Source organism: Pseudophryne corroboree, chromosome 4 (assembly GCF_028390025.1).
Source record: "Pseudophryne corroboree isolate aPseCor3 chromosome 4, aPseCor3.hap2, whole genome shotgun sequence".
NCBI classification, from domain to species: Eukaryota; Metazoa; Chordata; class Amphibia; order Anura; family Myobatrachidae; genus Pseudophryne; species Pseudophryne corroboree.
Genome location: NC_086447.1, coordinates 676795085 through 676802038, shown reverse-complemented (window position 1 = coordinate 676802038; position 6954 = coordinate 676795085). Strand labels below are relative to the sequence as shown.

At 42.1% G+C, this 6954-nt stretch overlaps 2 pseudogenes; one reads left to right on the top strand and one right to left on the bottom strand.

The window, feature by feature from the left end:
- Nucleotides 1-1785: 1785 nt before the first annotated feature.
- LOC134912970 (5S ribosomal RNA) lies at nucleotides 1786-1904 on the bottom strand (annotated as a pseudogene).
- A 1841-nt stretch (nucleotides 1905-3745) lies between these two features.
- On the top strand, nucleotides 3746-3864 carry LOC134912610 (5S ribosomal RNA; annotated as a pseudogene).
- The last annotated feature ends 3090 nt before the right edge of the window (nucleotides 3865-6954 follow it).

Genomic DNA, 6954 nt, shown 5'->3' with positions numbered 1-6954 from the left:
CCTAAAGAGCACATAATGAAAAGGAAAAAATAAGAGATGCAAAATGGAATATTCCTTGGGCCCTCCCACCCATCCTTATGTTGTGTAAAAAGGACATGCACACTTTAACAAACCAATCATTTCAGTGACAGGATCTGCCACACGACTGTGGCTGAAATAATTGGTTGTTTGGGCCCCCACCAAAAAATAAGCAATTAATCTCTCTTTGCAGAAACTGGCTCTACAGAGGCAAGATGTCGACCTCATCCTCATCCTCCGATTCTTCACCCCTTTAAGTGTGTACATCCTCCTCACAGAGTATTAATTCGTCCCCACTAGAATCCACCATCACAGGTCCCTGTGTACTCTCTGGAGGAAATTGCTGGTAAAGGTCTTCCTGGAGGAATTTATAATTAATTTTGATGAACATCTTCGTCTCCACATTTTGTGGAAGGAACCTCCTACGCCAGTCGATGGCAAGGTTACCGGCTGCACTAAACACTCTTTTGGAGTACACACTTGGGGGGGGTGCTTAGCTAAAATAAAGCCAGTTTGTGCAAGGGACTCCAAATTGACTCTTTATCCTGCCAGTATACGTACGGACTGTCTGACGTGCCTACTTGGATGCTGTCACTCATATAATCCTCCACCATTCTTTCAATGGTGAAAGAATCATAGGCAGTGACAGTAGACATGTCAGTAATCACTGGCAAGTCCTTCAGTCCAGACCAGATGTCAACACTTGCTCCTGACTGCCCTGCATCACCGCCAGTGGGTGGGCTAGGAAATTTTATCCTTTTCTTCGCAGCCCCAGTTGTGGGAGAAAATGGAGGAGCTGTTGACGGGTCACGTTCCGTTTCAGTTGACAATTTTCTCACCAGCAGGTCTTTGAATCTCTTCAGACTTGTGTTTGCTGGAAAGAGAGAAACAATGTAGGCTTTAAACCTGGGATCGAGCACGGTGGGCAAATTGTAGTGCTCTGATTTCAACAGATTGACCACCTTTGAATCCTGGCAAAGCGAATGAAGGGCTCCATCCACAAGTCCCACATACTTAATGGAATTGATCCCTCTGAGCTTCTCCTTCAATTTTTCCAGCTGCTTCTGCAAAAGCCTGATGATAGGAATGACCTGACTCAAGCTGGCAGTGTCTGAACTGACTTCACGTGTGGCAAGTTCAAAGGGTTGGAGAATTTTGCACAACACAGAAATCATTCTCCACTGTGCTTGAGTCAGGTGCATTCCCCCTCTTTTGCCTATATCGTAGGTGGATGTATAGGCTTTTGAAGGGTTTTTTTTGCAAAGAAGCAAAAGGAGGAATGTTTTAGTGTCTCTCTGGGGCACACTTTATATAAATTAACTTGTTAATGAAAATGAAATATTTGTGAATGTGAATATGAAGATAAAACGTAACTTTTATTAGATATCAGACGAAAAAGACAAATTACACAAATAATGCTGTATATATCAGCAGAGTGATTAAAAAAGTATTAAATGATGATAAGACGATATGTGACTCACTTGGTAGGAAGTAGGTGGCAGATGGTTTGTATGCACACCCACTAGGATTAAGCGAGTATTGATATTTGAAATTAATCAGAGCGAAAATTTGGTAAATCTTGTTTTCTCTATTGGTTTATGAATTTTTTATACGTGAGTATATTCATATGAGAGAAACAAGAAAAACCGGCTTTAACGACTCCGGACTCCTTCTAGAAAGGTAAACATAGGTAAAATACTGCAATAAGAAATTGTGGTGGAAAATACTGGTGAATAGAGGGTATATACATGGAAGATGTGTTCCTTGATACTACAGTACCCAGTATTCCCAGAGGGTCACCCTTTCTGGTACTGACCAGGCCCAATGCTGCTTGGCTTCCAAGATCAGATGAGATCGGGCATGTCCAGCAAGGTATGACTGTAGATAGTCAAGTAGATACCTATCTGCGTATGGAAAAACCAGTTGCTTAATAGGTTTGAGCCGGTCAAAAATAGGGTTGGGGAAAGGTATTCCCAATTACTTCAAAGTGTCTGGACAATGTGTCCCGTTGCTTTAGATGTAAAAATAAAGCCAAAAGAAAGGGGATTTTTCACATAGATGCAGGGCCAAAATTCAACATGGGGGGGCCAGTATCCTGGTATTGATACTGGGACGGTTTGAAAAAAGAATAATAATAATAAAGGGGGCCTCAAAAAGGGCCATACACATTGTATATGTTCACAATTTCCCACAACTAAATTGTGGTGATATCAGTGAGCATGTGAGCATTGCCCCACTGACGAGAATAGAGTGTACCAATACTGCGAAGATATAGCCTTTTAGCTGTAGAATATCATATAATTGAAAATAAAGGCACAAAAATGACTTCTATCTATCAACTAGGCAAAAGACAACATATATCAATATTTCCACAGTCCAAGCAGATTGCCAGGTGGAGATAATATTGAAGTAAATTAAATTAGAAAGTCTGTCAGTCTGAATTAGACAAATGAGTAAAAAATTACTAAGTACTTTGCAGCAATACCATATGTTGTCTCATAAAGAACATAATGTTTCACATACAATCCAGCACAAAAAACAGTATAAGCAGTGGACTGTCAATTGCGGGGAGGATACACATAAAGAGCAATATTTGTCATTATTTATTCAAGACACGCTATGTGTACTGAACCTCTGTAAATAATTTAATCGAGTTCTCCTTAGCAATGGTCAGACTGGGCTGGTAATCAGAGTGATATTAGGATTGGTGCATAAATTACCACCTGATAAGTAGTCTCCCTGTGTTGGTTAATTTCCTTATCTGCATGGAATAAATCTGTGGAGACAGCCAGCAAATGCTGTTTGGTCTGAACTTGTTGCTAGGCAACCTATCCTGTCCGTGCCGTATGCACAGAGTGGAGAGTGCTCATCCCCTGTAACGTTGAAAAATACAGGGGAATATGGTGCCTGTGTGGAGAGCTGGACAGAGGTAGCAGGGAAGGGTGTAAGATACCTGCCGTGTGCTGGAGAGGAGTCCGCCCGCCGGAGCTCCGTTACTGAGGTCCCGGAAGTCGGGCGCCGGACCAGAAGTGACGCGCGTTTCGCTGGGAGGACGATCAGGTGAACAAGCTTCTCCCAGCGAAACGCGCTTCACTTCCGGTTATGTTCTTTATGAGACAACATATGGTATTGCTGCAAAGTACTCAGTAATTTATTTACTCATTTGTCTAATTCAGACTGACATACTTTCTAATTTCATTTACTTCAATATTATCTCCACCTGGCAATCTGCTTGGACTGTGGAAATATTGATATATGGTGTCTTTTGCCTAGTTGATAGATAGAAGTCATTTTTGTGCCTTTATTTTCAATTATATGATATTCTACAGCTAAAAGGCTATATCTTCGCAGTATTGGTACACTCTATTCTCGTCAGTGGGGCAATGCTCACATGCTCACTGATATCACCACAATTTAGTTGTGGGAAATTGTGAACATATACAATGTGTATGGCCCTTTTTGAGGCCCCCTTTATTATTATTATTCTTTTTTCAAACCGTCCCAGTATCAATACCAGGATACTGGCCCCCGCATGTTGAATTTTGGCCCTGCATCTATGTGAAAAATCCCCTTTCTTTTGGCTTTATTTTTACATCTAAAGCAATGGGACACATTGTCCAGACACTTTGAAGTAATTGGGAATACCTTTCCCCACCCCCTATTTTTGATCGGCTCAAACCTATTAAGCAACTGGTTTTTCCATACGCAGATAGGTATCTACTTGACTATCTACAGTCATACCATGCTGAACATGCCCGATCTCATCTGATCTTGGAAGCCAAGCAGCATTGGGCCTGGTCAGTACCAGAAAGGGTGACCCTCTGGGAATACTGGGTACTGTAGTATCAAGGAACACACCTTCCGTGTATATACCCTCTATTCACCAGTATTTTCCACCACAATTTCTTATTGCAGTATTTTACCTATGTTTACCTTTCTAGAAGGAGTCCGGAGTCGTTAAAGCCGGTTTTTCTTGTTTCTCTCATATGAATATACTCACGTATAAAAAATTCATAAACCAATAGAGAAAACAAGATTTACCAAATTTTCGCTCTGATTAATTTCAAATATCAATACTCGCTTAATCCTAGTGGGTGTGCATACAAACCATCTGCCACCTACTTCCTACCATGTGAGTCACATATCGTCTTATCATCATTTAATACTTTTTTAATCACTCTGCTGATATATACAGCATTATTTGTGTAATTTGTCTTTTTCGTCTGATATCTTTTTTTTTTTGTGTAAACTGTTTTTATTAGTTATTAGTCAAAGCAGCAGTCAAAACATTACAGAAATATTTTCAAAAACAAAAGGAGGGCATACAAAAATATCGCGTGACATATATTCGACAGTACACTACACATAAAGCGCCCTTAGTAGAAAAATATCTGTCTGCATTACTGACAACATTAAAAACTTATAAAAGAAAAACATATTATCAAAACAGCATTGATGAATGGGAAAGAGAAACAAGAGAGAGAAGAGAAGAGGAAGAGAGGAGAAGTAAGGGAAAATTAGGGTAGGCAGAGTCAGGTGTAAGAGTCTGCACAGTAAGGGCAGACCCATTGGGGGACGGAGAGGCCTCCCCCACCAACTATGAGTCTGGACCATACTATAGAGACATCATTGTCGGAATATGAGTATGGATATGAATAATAATACAAGCATGAATATGAGCATGTTTATAAATATGAAGGGGGTTATGTCGTAATATAGGACCGATACATCGGTGTGTCCTTGAAGTCGTACCAGGGAAACCAGATAGCTATGAAGTCAACTGTTTTCCCAAATGAGAAGGAGACAAGGTCTTCCATGTCTAAAAAGTGATCAATCTTTGTGAACCACATTTTAATCGAGGGTGGGGAGGTGGATCTCCAAAGGATTGGAACCACCGCTTTAGCTGCGTTGCTAAGGTGTCTTAACAGGGAATATTTGTAGGAGTGTGACCCTGCGGAGGTGTGACTAAGGAGCCAGAAATCTGGGTCTTTCGGAATCTCATCTCCCAATATCTGTTCGGTGCATTTAAATACTCCTGTCCAGAATGGAGTTATAAGAGGGCAATCCCACCAAATATGTATAAAACTCCCTGGGGCATTTTTGCATCTCCAACATAGATTCGACAGGGAGGGGAACATTTTATTGAGAACACGAGGGGTCCTGTACCACCTATATATAAGTTTATAAAGGGTCTCTAATGTCGAGATGCATAAAGAACTCGCCTGAGCGTTCTTAAACACAGAATCCCAGTTAATCTGTGTAGGTAGCCCTGACAATTCCTTCTCCCAGGAAGCCAGGAAGGTAGGAGGTTGTGGGAAAAAGTTTTCCATAATCATCGTATAGATTTGTGAAATATTATGCGTAGGTGATTTGGGGGAGGTGCATAGTTTCTCAAACCCGGTGAGTTCCCTAGTTACGTCAGAGAAGTTCTTAGGAGATGATATGAAATGGTGGACCTGTAAGAACCTCCAAAGCTCAGCACTGTGTAGGCTCCAAGAGGATTGAACATCTGAAAAGGAGCGCACCCTACCCGAGCTCACCAGCTGACCGACTCTAAATATCCCGGCTTCTGCCCATGGGGCAAAAGCAGTCCCTTGGAAGCCAGGGGCAAATTCGGAGTTATAGAGAAAGGAGGTTAAGGGGGACCATTTGGAGGATATGTGACTCTGGGATCTCAGTTTGGCCCATAATTTGAGCGTGGGGGAGACCGTGGGGTGAGATACCTTCGGGAGGGTAGGGAGCCAAGGTGCAATTTCAATATAATGTGGGAGACAACCCTCCTCTAGGAGGACCCATTGTTTGCGGCCTTTGGCACGCGTCCATTCCAGAATCCTATTCAGGTGTACCGCGTGGTAGTAGTTAGGGATGTGTGGGAGTTGTTGCCCCCCTTGATGTTTTCTCCTGAACAAGATGTCGTGTTTAAACCTGGGTGTATTACTACCCCATACAAATGTACGGATAAGCCTCTGGACGTCACGAAGCCAGAGCAGGGGGATGTGTATCGGAAGGGACTGGAGAAAGAATAAGATCCTAGGGAGGGCGTTCATTTTAATTACATTGATCCTCCCGAACCAGGACAGTCTCAATTTCTTCCATTTCAGGAAGTCTAGGCGAAGCCTAGTCAATAAGGGTTTAAAGTTTAGGGAGAACACTTTGGATAAATCGTTGGTCAGTAACACCCCCAAATATTTTAATTTGTGATCGTGCCAGGTGAAAGGTAAGGCTTGTTTCAGGCTTTCTACTATAGCAGGAGGAGTAGTTAAATTCATGGCAATGGATTTGGAATAATTTATTTTGAAGTTAGAGAGAGCTCCAAATTTCTCAAACTCTGCCATTAAGTTTGGTAAAGAGGTGACCGGGTTCGTGATTATTGCGAGTAGATCATCGGCGTATAATGCCAGTTTGTATTCGGACCCCCTTACTAACAGGCCCGAAATACATGGGTTAGCCCTAATACTTCGGGCTAATGTTTCCATGCAAAGGACGAAGAGCAATGGAGATAGCGGGCATCCCTGTCGCGTACCGTTGAGAATTGGAAAGGAGTCAGAAAGGGAGCCATTAAGCCTAATTTTGGCGGACGGGGAGGCATAGACGGACAAGATTCTGTGAAGACAGACATTACCAAGTCCTAGATGCCTCAACATACCGGTCAAAAAATCCCAGTCAACTCTGTCAAAAGCTTTTTCTGCATCAGTCGACAGTAGGATTGATGGGGATGATAGCTGGCCGGCATAGTGAATCATGCTGAGCACTTTAGAAGTATTGTCCCTAGCTTCTCGGCCTAAAACAAATCCAGTTTGATCTCCATGTATCAAGCCAGGTAACAATAGTTTAATGCGATTTTCAATCAATTTGGCGAAAAGTTTTATATCTATGTTTAATAATGAGATTGGCCGGTAACTGGAGCAAAGGCTGGGATCCTTACCCTCTTTGGGT